General features: G+C 44.8%; 1 protein-coding gene and 1 long non-coding RNA gene across 21 annotated transcripts in view; one reads left to right on the top strand and one right to left on the bottom strand.

The window, feature by feature from the left end:
* The window catches only part of LOC122533487, a 151,920-nt gene extending 141,035 nt beyond the window's left edge, over positions 1–10,885 (top strand). Inside the window, exon 3 of the long non-coding RNA XR_006307720.1 lies at positions 10,816–10,885. This is a non-coding gene — a long non-coding RNA (uncharacterized LOC122533487). The remainder of the gene's footprint in view (positions 1–10,815) is intronic.
* LOC122533483 (CUGBP Elav-like family member 4) overlaps positions 1–13,199 on the bottom strand; it is a 571,418-nt gene that overhangs the window by 175,715 nt on the left and 382,504 nt on the right. The window lies entirely within an intron of this gene.

Genomic DNA, 13,199 nt, shown 5'->3' with positions numbered 1-13,199 from the left:
TTGTCAGGATAAGCGTGCGTCGAGCCGCTGCGAAACGAATAAGTAGATGGTGTCGGCCACTAGTCGGCCACCAGTGCCGCGGACGCGTCGCGCCTCTACTCACGAAACTACTCCAGAAGCGCGTCTCGACGCGTTGCTCGTAGTTTCTTGAAAGTTCGATTATAATCGCGACGATAGATTCGAAAGGGCAGACGGGAGGAAAATGTGGCAAGTTGGTCAGCGGGAATGAAACTTATTCTCCCAGAGTTGGACGTGTCGGTTGGGAAATTTTCGGAAAATATCCGGGACCGGCGGATATATCGACGCGCAGGGGTCGTTGACGACGTTACCGCACGGCTATCCATACCACTTGGAAAGGAGACTCGATTCGGAGCGGCGCGCTTTGCGGCAGCATCGCCAATGCGTCGAGGCGTGGCTAGGTTAGTTTAGTTGGAAACATGCCTGGGCGAGCATAGCAAACACGCGCAACTGACACTGGAGGGACGGGCTCATGACGGAGGCGTATACCCACGTATACGTACGTATATAGATATACTACGTCTGCATATATACGTGTCCATCTTCGCTGGTGATACATACAAGCGTATATATACGGCTCGTAGGAACCGGGCGAGTAGGGGTCGAATATCTCGGCCGTCGGAGACCGACGACGTGGACAAACAGACGTGCCGACGTCCACGGGGACACGGAAAACACGACGGCGTCGGCGTAGGCGGCGCCGTGAAACGAGAAATCCGCGTATACCCTCCGGCCAGGTTTTCGATTGTCCGGTCTGCAGCCTTCGCTCGTATCACGATGGAAATCGATCTGCCGGGACGAAAGCTATCGGAGGCAGGCACACAGAGCCCCCGCGTCATGAAAATACGACAGGCTTTTCCTCGTCGGACCGGGCGCGCACGATACATTCGATACCCCTCGATCGTGCGTGCGTATACTCTTGATACGCATAGCAGTATCGAATTGGAAACGATCGCTCGCTCGTTTCTCAGTGAAAGGAGAGGTTTACGTGCACCACAGAGCGGCTTTGCAACGGATTCGTTTGATACAGGATGCATTTTCGAAGGACGAGCGGATCGCCGCGATTCAATACCGCTGAAAATATGATCTTAATGCACTTGACACTTTGTACTTTTCGTGTTGGCGGAATATTTATTTCGCGTAGAAAATATGAACGAGTTGCCAACGGTCGCGATGCGAGCGGTCCGTAAGCGGTAAACTCCTCTTAAAGGTAAACAGCCTCGAGCAACGAACGAGGATCAAAAATTGTTGAAATTTTAAATTCCCCTTGAAAAAACTTGGGTCAGATCGATTCGATCGTTTGATTTTTTACCGTCAGACCCAACATCGTCGTACACGTATCGTCGGGGTTTGGCGATACTTAACAAATACGATTTACGCGATATTTCGAAAGAGGCGAGATTTAGAAGAAAAAAGTTGGTCGCTCGCCGTGATAAACGGGAAACGTGATCCATGAATTCCAGGTAGTCGAATCGTATTATACTCCGGACGGTAATGGTACGTGACGTGACACTCGATATGACAAGCGCTTTAACCCCAATCGTTGCACTCGCTTGACGCCATAAATAATTTACTCGCTTCGAGACAAGCGATGCAAGCCGATCGTAAAAGCGTTAATGTCTGCTTAATCCGCGGGCAGAAATCCGCGCCGATTCTGGTCGTCGATCGTTCGACGCGTCATCGTTCGAAAGATCGTTCAAATTGGCCTCGCAGCCTCGACTTCATGATCGATCGTTGTTGCCGTTATTATTACAGCACCGCGGCGATCCCCGGCACGGTTTTATCGAGGAGCCCAACGGCGCGGAGAGTCATCGCCGAGCGGAACGAAGCGATAAACGAGAAGCAAGAGCCGTTTATGTCGTTCCTTTCGAGCGATTTCATGCGTTACGTGTCCTGCCGACACTAGGTAGATCTTACCTTTTATGTCGTGCAATACGCTCGCGCTTCACGACGTATCAGGAACGTTTCGAACGTTCCCTTACGTGTCCCGATCTTTCTCTCCTCCGTCGCTCTCGCTGCCGCCATTCCTTCATCTCCTTCGATCTCTTCGCCGATGCCCACACTATTTCGCGTTGTAAACGAACGTTTATACCGGTCTCGAACTGCCGGACAGCGTGCCGCTTGATCGCGCGTGCATCCATTTTGTCGTGCTAATTCGCGCATCTCCACATCTCGAAGAGAAACAACCTTCCGCTGGGTAGATACACTGATTCACTGCGATAAACGCGACGATTAGCTTACATGCTAAATAAGATTTCTGCGTAAGATGTTCGGATCTCCTTCTCTGCTATCGTCGAGTATTCTTCTCTACTGTTGAAATCATGCACGCGATGGCAATATTGTGCTGTCATTGAAGTCACCGAGCAATCTCTCGATTACTTTACCAAATCCGAGACAAGCATCGATAAGATGGCTCTCGATGTTTCTTGTAATTTCGGAGAGAGATCTCGACAAATTGATACATCTTTCAATTGTTTGCAATCTTTGTTTGAATTGGTTACTGATAAATATGCCACTCTCGTCCCACTTGCGCTTTTTAAAATACGTTTCTATTCGCACGTGTATGTTGAACTTCGGACGAGAACATATAAAATACATATCACTGCAGAGTAAATCAATGCACAATATGTGTTTCGATTTAAACTTTTAATGATTATTTCTATTCCTGAAGATAATGTAACTGTAATTCAGCATGTAAATGACAGGATTTAGTTAACAAAGTGAACAATAAAGAATTAATCAAGTTCGAGTGACAATTAATGCACGCCTAATTAGAAATGTCATTGTTAATTTCGAAATACGACATACATTGAAAAAAATCATTGTATTCCACAGAAAGTTATTACGTGAAAACTGCCACAGCTACATTTAAAGTCCATGAACGAAATAACAGAACGTAGTCCTATCTTTTCGAGTGATTCAACTCGATGAGAGGTCAAACTGACTCAGGTGAAACGTGGCGACGATCAATCACTAATAGCAGCAGTTAAAGTATCGCCTCTTTTAATTGCCACTTTGCTCACGCTGCGAAACAATGTCGCAGCTGCAATCGCATTTTCATCCGGAGACGACCGATCGAACGAAAACCATCCGAAAAGTTTCGCGTAATAATAATAACTGCGAGTGCCAGCGAACGTTATTATGTAAGCTCCGGAGGATGCGTCAGAATTGTTTATTTCGGAATTCCGGGCATTGCAGTGAAATTGAGAAATTCGGTTGCGTATTACACAATTTCTCATCTCGTCCTGGAAAAAGGCCAGAGGCATCGCGCGGAATGCTGGATCCGAAACGCCCACCGAGTTTCTCCGGCGTCCGTGTAACGAGTACGAGGAGGGCGTATCCTCTCTCGGAAAATATGTTCGCCGTGGGCTACTAGTTTTAATTAAATCCGCGCTTTCTGCCGTCGCAGGTATGCCAGTTGTATAACCAAGACGATTAGCCGACGTTTTCACCGTCTCGGCGTCCGCGCGACGCGTCGCGCGTTTTAAACGATCGCCGTCCGAACGAAAACGTCATGTGTGTACATAAATCTTCGTTGCTCGTGTTGTCACGAAACCGGCGTCGTTTAATTTCTCGTGAACGGCACGGCACGAATATCAAAGCTCGGACTTAATTTCAATATATTATATTTCTTCAATTCCTTGAGACGTTGAATTTTTAATTAATGGTGAAACTTTTTCATGGTCCCAAAGTTGAATCTGTTAAATTTCGATTTTAATAGCAATTACAAAAGTATGATTATTTTACTTTGTTAGACGTGTAAAACAATTCTAACCTAATTAGACAAAGTAACGAAATGTATGTTCAATTCAATTCCGTGCTTGACAATGTGGAATATATCTTTGGAACAACAAAATCGCTGATCAGACTTTATTAAAAACCTGCGGGCATTCTCTGAAGAAATTTCAGTGTAAGCCGACGTTGAAATAATACCCCAGTTTCCATGAAAATTTTCGTAAAGAAATATCCGCGGGGCTGTGACGATGGCGTGTTGTTTTTATTTAGACGGTTCCCCCGGCGAGCAGGGTGTGCACCAGCGGTGGATTGTGCAACGACAGCTTCCTTATTTGGCGTGAAACTGACGCAAAAGCCCGTAGTCATCCGACATCACAGTCGAGCGGTTATGGTTTGGTCCCATAGTGTCTTGTGGCGGGTTTACGCCACGTCGTCTGCCGTTGGAAACATATTCGCTTTGGCCATGGTTTAAGACGGGTCGAAGGTCTCTCGGGCAAAGCTTCTGAATAGAGTTACCTAACGGTGCGCAGGGGGGCAACAAGCTGCTGTACTTGGTATATGTACGTATAGGTACATATTCCTTGGTAGCCGTACGAAATCTTGGATATGTACCAATCGTTGGGACGGTCTTGTAGTGGTAAGCCTGTGTAATGTTTGCCGGATGAGCGGCTTTCATCGGCATCTGTTTACCGGACGAACGGCTCCTTCCTTGCCGATAACTTGCACCCTCCCTCTCTCTCTCCCTCTCTCTCTCTCTCTCTCTCTCTCTCTCTCTCTCTCTCTCGTTTCTCCATTGTCTTTTTGCGATTCTCTCTACCTTCACTTTACTTTTCCGCGCTCGCCTTCGTTCATCCGAGCTTTGTTCGGTAAACGCTGCCGCGGCGCGTTCCAAAAAACAGAAAAAAAGAAGAGGTGCACGAAGAGAAGAAAAAAAGAAACGAGAGAAGGAGGGAATACCACCAGACCAGACCAGACCAGACCGTGCTACTAGTTTCCTTTCGCGAAAACCGAATAACTTTTCATTGCATAAACTACGTTCAACTTCAGCCCATTGTCGAACGTTTCATTTTTTAATTCTTAATGTAAAGTTAAACACGAATTTTCCCCGCAGTTTCTTTCAACTTTCGGTTCCTTTTCGCAGCTGTTTAAACGTCGAAATTTACAGGGGAAGGGGGGGAGGGAGGGAGGGAGGGCGAAATGTCGTTTCCAGTGCCGTTTCTCGTGCCGACGCACGAGAAAAATAATTTGTAAAATAAACTCCGCGGAATGCGTTGCCGTACGCGCGCGGATGACCAAATATTCGCACCCCGTTCCACCGAGTGGAGCGGAGCGTACCGAGAAAAAAAAATGAGACCACGGTTTGTGAAAATTTCACCTTGATTCGCGGAGGCTTGTAGCGGCCGCCACCCTGGTTATGTTCAAACAGGGCTCAGGAAGAAATGGTGGGAGATATAGAGAGGGGCGGAGGAGGTGGATAGAGGAACGGTGCACAGTCGACGGCACGTTCGCCTTAAAAATTACTGGCGATATTTCAGACGCGGTAATACGCAGAGTTTAACTACACCCACCAAATAACAAGAGCAAGACGAATGAAGTACTTTGCCTTACATAATTCATTTTCCAGTTTCTATATACCTTGCGGAACGGCCGTATTTTCTATGCGCCGCCAGACTGCCTAATCATACGCGTTGAATGTTAAATGTCCACGTTCCTTCGCGCCCGCCGTGCTTTGAGCTCGAACTCAAGTATTTCGTCGGTCTTTTGTTAACGTTACGTCCTGCAATCGTGGAATTTTACCTCCGTTTCATTATCTCTCTCATCTTTGAATTTCATAGAATTTAACGGCACAGGAATTTTACCATAAATCATTTTTCGCTCGCGAGGCTACGAATACAAATGCGAGGAACGTCGATTTAAAAGCCAGTTTTCCCAAGTCGTAATAAATGTTTGAATTCCCCTGTAATCTTTCTCCGAGTTGAAAAAGGGGAATGGGGAGAGGAGAGTGGGTGGGTGGGGGGGGGCGGAGGGAAATGTAGCGTAATGTAATTTATTTCGTTTCCGTGTCGACTTAAAACGTCGAAATTTTTATCCACAGTGAGAGTTGTTTCAGAAGAGCATCTCATTTACGCTTACGCCTCTCGCTTATTCGTTTTCTCGAGCAAAAAGACCAATACGTTTTTCACAAATACAGCAATCGCGGCACAGCAATTGATTCAGTCGTTCGACTTTACACGCAACGACCTAATTTTCGTCAATTTTCAGCAACAAACATTTAAATAATGGAACAGTAACGGACGTTTTATTGTTCGTTAATAGATTAAAACGGTTCGGGACGATTCGTTTGATGGTTCCTAAAGTGAAAGATCAATTCGTCGGATTAATGGAGTCCATTAAAGCCTTCTCCCTGGATTACCGTGATACAAAGTGTCCCGCCGGAATCCCGATTGAATAAAATGAATAGAACAGTTTCTAATGACCCAGAAAGAGGGGGGAGGGAAATCGGGCGTCTCACTCGAAGCGCTAAATCGATGAAAATAATTCGAGTGGGTACTTCTTCCGTAACGTCAAGGCTACAGGAGGTAAGTAATGGCTTCTGTCGTGGCTGTTTAAGCGGCACAGCTTCGTGGCTGAGATTGGGGATGGCTCACCCTCCGCCGGATACAAACTATTGCATCGCATCGTCCGCCTCAGGATGTCCGATCGAGTTATCGTCTGGTACCCTTCTCCGTGCCTTCTTCATCTAGGAACGCGAACGTATCCCCAGGCTACAAACCACCCCCTTGTACTGAGCTATTCGCTTTCAACCTCGTCCCCTCACCTTTTCTCCGACCGCCCACTCCTCCCCGCACCCGATACTCCCTCTTTTAATCGAACCTTCTATCCGGTATCACAATAATTCGCATTTATTTGTCGTGCGCCGACCACCGCTACCGTCTCCAGCCGCTATAATGAAATGCACGCAATAGGGCACTGATTTTTACGCGAAAACAAGAGTTTTATCGCGTTATGCCTCGCGCACGTCTGCCGAGATCGTGGTCCATACGCCCTACGCTAAACTTTCCGTTTGAGTCATAAGGAATTTCCGCTATAAAACAGAGAGTTTGCTCTATCTTCTTTTTTGCTAATCATAGCTTTCGTCGTATCATAAATATTATAAATCGTCCATCAGAAACAAAATTACTAATGAGGATAACGTGGAACGCGCGTGCTAAATTTACCATAACCAACAAGCCATAGGGGATTTTCGCTGTAAAATAAAATTTATTGCTTTGTTCTATAATACATTTTATACCTCTTACCTTTTTTGGTAATCGTGATTTTTGTCATATTGTACATATTGTACATATTGTAAAGCGTTCAGAAGCAAAATTACCGAGAAGAGTAAGTTCGCCAGAATCCAGGCTGGTGTGGAATGTGTTACGCGAATAATCGACATCGATTGTGCGTTTGTTTCTCCAGATCGTTACCTTAAAATACTTGCATCGAGTGGAATTTACGTTAAAAATTGAAGAAGATATACTTTGTTCTCGACTGGAAGCTCAGGCTGCTACAAAAATATAGTTGTGTGCACGAACTTTAAATCCACAAACGATATCAGTCGAAGCAAATGTAACTTAAAGAGACAAGATTCCAATGTTGTACAATGTCCGACAAAAATGTTACACCTTCGTTGATAGAAACGTGGAAATTGAAGTTCGTTATCACTGCAAGCAATCTACCATGGGAAAACTGTCCAACGAAGTTTCTTAGAGGGTTTCAAATCTTGAAAAGTTTCTGCCAAACAGCATCGAGGAACGTCGGCTCTCGGGCCAGACAGCGGAGATACAGCGTTATTAGTATGCGTATAAAATATACATGTATGCGGGAAAGAATTGCGGATCTACACGCGGTTTAATAACGGCGAACCAGTGAAAGTCGGCGCGAATTAATGCCTGTTGGACGTATTGCCAGGCAGAACGGTTCGGACGGAATCGATCTGCAGATTAAATTTTCATTTACCGTACCGCCTGTGCCTTTGCGTGGTAATGGCGTAAATTCGCCCGCTCGGCTGCATCGCTTGGGTTCATTAAAGCGGGCCGGCTCTCGTTTAATCCCCGCGAACCTACCAAAATCATGTTCGATAAACATTACCGCAACGCAGCGATTTTCTTTGGTGACTGAGTTAAGAACAGTAGGAGTGGGGTGGGCTCGACCGGTTGGAGAATTTCGCTTTACAAACAACCCCCAGATCCTCGAAAATTGCTCGCCTATCGGCCAATGATTACGGCGCGTGTCGTATACCGCCATGAAAACTGAAAGCCGAAAATACGTTAGGGCAGCACGAACTTGACGGCTGTTCTTCAGGGACGTTGTTAATCCATGAAATTTCGAGCAAAGTCTCGTGACAGCGCGCCACGAAACGAATTAATATTTTTAGCAATTGTACACGATCATTTGTCATCGTGTTACTTCTTTTTAAATAGAATATTGTATATTTCAACACTGAGTCATCAGTTAACTAACATTGGACAAGACACAAATTCGAGTGATATTTTCTGGTATGTGTATTATTATTCTGAAACGCAATAGAATGGAATTACTAGATAGAGTTCATTATCGAAAAACTTCTTTCCTACTGATCGAACATTTCGTTTCTTTCTTTATTCTTTTTTTTTTCCTTTTTCTTCAATAACGAATCACAACTTTTTCACAACGTTTTTAGTTCGTTTCAACAATATAAAATAATAACTTTGTAACTTTGAAATTCAAATGTTTCCAGACAATTTTCTACTGTTCAGCAACCTTTTGCCACGTACTCGTTCTTTTCTTATTGTTCGCGCGATAAGAAATTATGAAAATCGTCTTTTTATCGGTTAATTCCGCACGAATCATTTCGTTTTCCATATCGTGGCGAAGGTGGAGTCGAGGGGATGTCAGTGGGTTTAATGCTCGGTCCGACCCGCCGCGAATTACCCCGTGGAGATTTATTAAAACCGTAAAGCAGAAGAAACGGCTCTGGCCAAGCGTGATGGCGTTTTCTCCGTTGTTCTCTGCGTTGGAAACTGCTAGTAGTAGCTCGTAGAGGAATGGGCAACAAAGAAAAGAGGGCGAGTCTGTGCCTGACGTTAGTGACCATGGGGCATTTTCTTGGTCAAGCTTGTCCAGCTACGCTGGATTAGTTCCCGTTTTCTAACCCAAGACGATGCAACCAGCCAATTAAATCGCCGTTAACCTTTCTCTGCTCCGTTGTTCCAGGTCCCTGCTTGATTCCTTTATCCGTAGAAATGGACCACCGGTATAAGAGCACCACCGTACCACGAAGAAAAGAATACGGCCAGCGGCCTTTGAGACCGTCGAACCGTGGATTACCCCCCCCCCCCCTCCCCCATCCCGCCTTTTCATCCCTTCTCCTCCACTCCCTTTTCTCGTTTCGCGTGTACCATCTTCTTATCGGTGATCAATTTAATATTTACTACCTAGTACGCAGAATCGCTTGCTAAACTACTTGTCGACTTACGCTCATTATTTCATCATTGTTGAAACTTTAACTTGCCTCTCGTCTCTTCTTCTCGTTAAATGGTTTTTTCGAGTTTCTTCCGAAAAATTTCCTTCGAGCTACTTCTCTCTCGTTTATCGAAAAACTCAAAAAAGAGTTTCGCCCGTGCAGAGAGATATCCGGCGAAATCTGTGTGAAGAATGCGATGCACGGGCGAAAGCATCGGCGACATCTGCGCCGATACGAAAATCTCGAGAATCACCCGAGAGAGAGAGAGAGAGAGAGAGAGAGAGAGAGAGAGAGAGAAAGAGAGGAAGGCAAAGTATAACCGACCTAGCAGGGAATCTACCGTGGCGCGATTGCAGGAGTTATATGTGGGATATTCGGTGACGCGACGACTTTTTCGGAGACGTCGATATATTTGTCCCGGTGTGTATTTTGTCCAACCCTCTCCACCCAACCCACCCTACCGCCGCGTCCTATCTCGTTCTCTTTCCGCGCAAAAGTCAAGCAAAGTAAAAGAGTCGCTGGCTGCCGGCCAACATTGCGATCTCCAGTCGCGAGGACGATGCGCAATGGTAGAACGTTACAACCCATTGCACACGCCGAATCGTTTCTAGTGCCTGGTGTACCGGAGCCAAGTTCTTGGCCATCTACCTCTATCCCTAATGCCCCGACGTTATTCGACGCACGAGAACACGAAACTTGTTTCTTCTTACGATAATTATCCTTCCTCATGGGGTCCTACGGGGGAGGGAAAGATCGACTGTACTGGCTGGGCGTTCTTTTCAGAGACTTCCTCGGAACCACGTAACCGCAAAACAAATGTGTTTCGCGTTACTTTGAGGGCTTTTTGAAACACGCCGGCGATTAGATGCAGATGCCGGAGTGGGAGGGGGGGGGGGGAAGGGGGCAGCGAGTATAAACCGAGTTGGGAAAATGGGAAAGAAACTCTTGGATTGCCAGCGGTTGGCGTTGGTGAGTTAGATTCACTCCTTCCGGTAGAAAGCACAAACAAAATGTACGTTTCACGTGTTATCGTGTACACGCGTTGTTGCATTTCAGATTGTTAGCGTAATTCATTAAAATGTACACTTTGTAAATGTGTATTGTGCTTTGAATTTCGTTTGTGAATATTTTAAACCGTTGGTACAATTAATACAGCAAAATGTTAACAGAACGATGTCGAACATGAGATCCCATGTTATTTGAAATACTATAATTTTAGCTGCTCTGTCAATATCAATATCAAGTATTTTGCGATACATTTTTGTAGAATGCGTTACAAACTTTTGAAATCGTTCGACTGAATAACTCGAAAGTGATAATCACATAAATCATCTTCATAAATATTGTTGTGTATGGATGTGATGTCATTAAATAATGAAGACCTAACTTTGAAGCTACTCAATAGTTGTTGTAATATTGCCATCGAATATGAGAACCTTGGAATTTCACATTAGGCAAATTTGTTCAATTCAATTTTATATTAGACAGATTCCACTATAGTAATAATAATTTTCTTACTTTCATCGAATTCTAATGTAATGTAAAGTGTTGTTAACTGAAAATTATAATTGTTTCAGGAAATGGATCTGACATCAAGCAATTTTAACCTGTACGTGCAATTTTTGACATGGGGTATACATCGACTACTGTACCGTGAGTATAACGTCTTCACTTCCCTTTGAAATAGCGTAACAACTTTTTTCGCTTAGTAAAAGAAATCTCCATGCATGACGTTACACCTTGAAACCTACAACTATTTTCTTATACTGTCGTTAAAGATTCAAACGTAATCGCGGCTGGTTTCGCAAGCTACCGGGACTTAGACCACAAGATCTTGTAATACGAGTGTGTGCTGCGTGCGTGTCCATGCGTGGATTAATTTAACGTTCCCCAGGGTGTCTCGTATCACCAGCAAGTGCCGTAAATATGGTTATTTTAAATCTACATCCAGCAAAGGGTAGTAAATTGCGAAATAATTACGCTTGCCTGTACGCCTCCGACTCGAAAGGGTCGGTTGTACGAAGAACAGCGAAGGGGTGTAGAGAATGTTCTCCCTGGTTTCGAGTGTACTACAACGGCCCGTTTCCCCTCGAGGGAGATAATACTTCGTTTCGTAAAAAAAAGAAAGGAAAGGAACGTAATGGGCCCCATGTCACGCGTTATTCGATCGAGAAGGAAATCGTGTAACTGTTCTTTCTAAGGAGGATCCCCTCAAGAAATCTTTCTTCCCTAATTGCTTGCGCGAGAACTTTCCTAATGATTTAACGAACTCGTTCAATTTTAATACTCAAAATTTTAATAGAGAACCTTCTTCTTGCAAATGAATATCACACGCTTTAACTTGACCAGTCGTTGCAATTAACTGATTCACGATCCGTATCTGTTTTTCTTTTCCAATACTTTTTTTTCCTTTTCTTTTTCACGAAATCGCGACCAACGCGAATATCGAAATCGAACGTGTTTATATTGACCAATTTCTCGGTGATTTCGCCGACGATTTGTTTGTTGAATGCGAAATGCTGGGGAAATCTCGCGGAGGAACTTTGTCACGAAGATTTCGCAAGCGAGTTCGTTCCTTTGATTCGAGCGAAGGGGGAGGAACGGATCGAGGAAGGAAGAGATAGCAGAGCTGCGCAAACAGTGAAAGAGGAGAAGGGGGTGGAGGGTGGAAAGGAGGCGAGAGGGCACACCTCCGCCGTACCTTTCAATTTGCGAGGCAATATTTTCGGCGCACGCTGGCTGAGTTCTGGCGGTGTTTTATAAGGTCGTTACCTAGGTTGCGCTAATCTTCATCCTAGCCCGCAAGCTTCTGGCAAAGTGCCCGCCAGGAAAATATTGTTCCACTGGTCTTATCTGACTTGTATCTCGACCGATCCTTTCCTAACCGAGACTCCGTGCCTACGTTCACGGTGGCCCGGTTGTTGCGACGAGGAATTTCATATTCTCAAAGTGAGAGATTTACTGTATTCCTTGGTAACAAGGCTGCGGCAGAATGGTTGCAAAGGGTTACAAAGACCATAGACAGCCAGAAACGTCCCGTACCGGTGATATTTTCGAGCCGGCGTACAATGGACGTTTATTATTCATTAAAATGCGAATTACCAAGCATCGGCTTGAAAACTTAGCGCGTCATGAATACGTTCCCAAGTTTTGGAATCCCGCGTGCCCGCGGTTTTAAGTTCTCAACCCTTTTGCCACAGATTGGTTTTTATTAAAACGAGAGATATTTCCGTAATTCAAATATATATATTTTTTTTTAATAAAGAATGTGAGCTAACAATGCGCAAATAATTCAGTTGTTACACAATGAGTAAAGATAGGCAAAGAATTTTAATTAAACTACGTTTGCATTTGTTTATGAAATGTTAACAGCACTCGAACAAAGTAAGAGTAATCATGGTTTTCTATTCACAGACTGTACGTGGATATTGTTATTATAATAACTTTCCGTCGGTAATTTCGTCATCGATTTGAAAGTTACGGCGTGATTAATTAACGCACGGGTATTACGAATCGTCCAAGCAACATCTAGTAGTACGTGCAAATTACGTCTGAAAATCTCGGAGCATGGCGACAGTGCCTGTCAAGCTACGAATACCAGGATCGTGTTTTCAAGATACAATTGCTAGAAATTTCACGCCTTTAGCACGCGGTCACGTGGCGTAATAAAAAGACCGTTTTGAATTTTCTTCCCGGATTTAGCTGCTTTACTCCGACAAGAAGGACGATACTTCTTAGTGGGTTGGCACTCGCGTACCGTCTCTACCTTCTTCAGCAATTCTTCTCCCTTTCAGTCGTGCGATGGGGCGAGCAGGAGGCATACAATTACTTGGAGAATGAGCAGGTTGAATTGAAGGCAGAAGAGAAAAAGAAAGTGAGTGAGAAAGAGAGAGAGAGAGAGAGAGAGAGAGAGAGAGAGAGAGAGAGAGAGAGAGAGAGAGAGAGAGAGAGAGAGAGAGAG

The sequence above is a fragment of the Frieseomelitta varia genome, unplaced genomic scaffold (genome assembly GCF_011392965.1).
Source record: "Frieseomelitta varia isolate USP_RPSP 00005682 unplaced genomic scaffold, Fvar_1.2 scaffold_532, whole genome shotgun sequence".
Lineage (NCBI taxonomy): Eukaryota > Metazoa > Arthropoda > Insecta > Hymenoptera > Apidae > Frieseomelitta > Frieseomelitta varia.
Note: the sequence above shows the minus strand (reverse complement) of the source record. Positions and strands in the feature narration are given on the sequence as shown.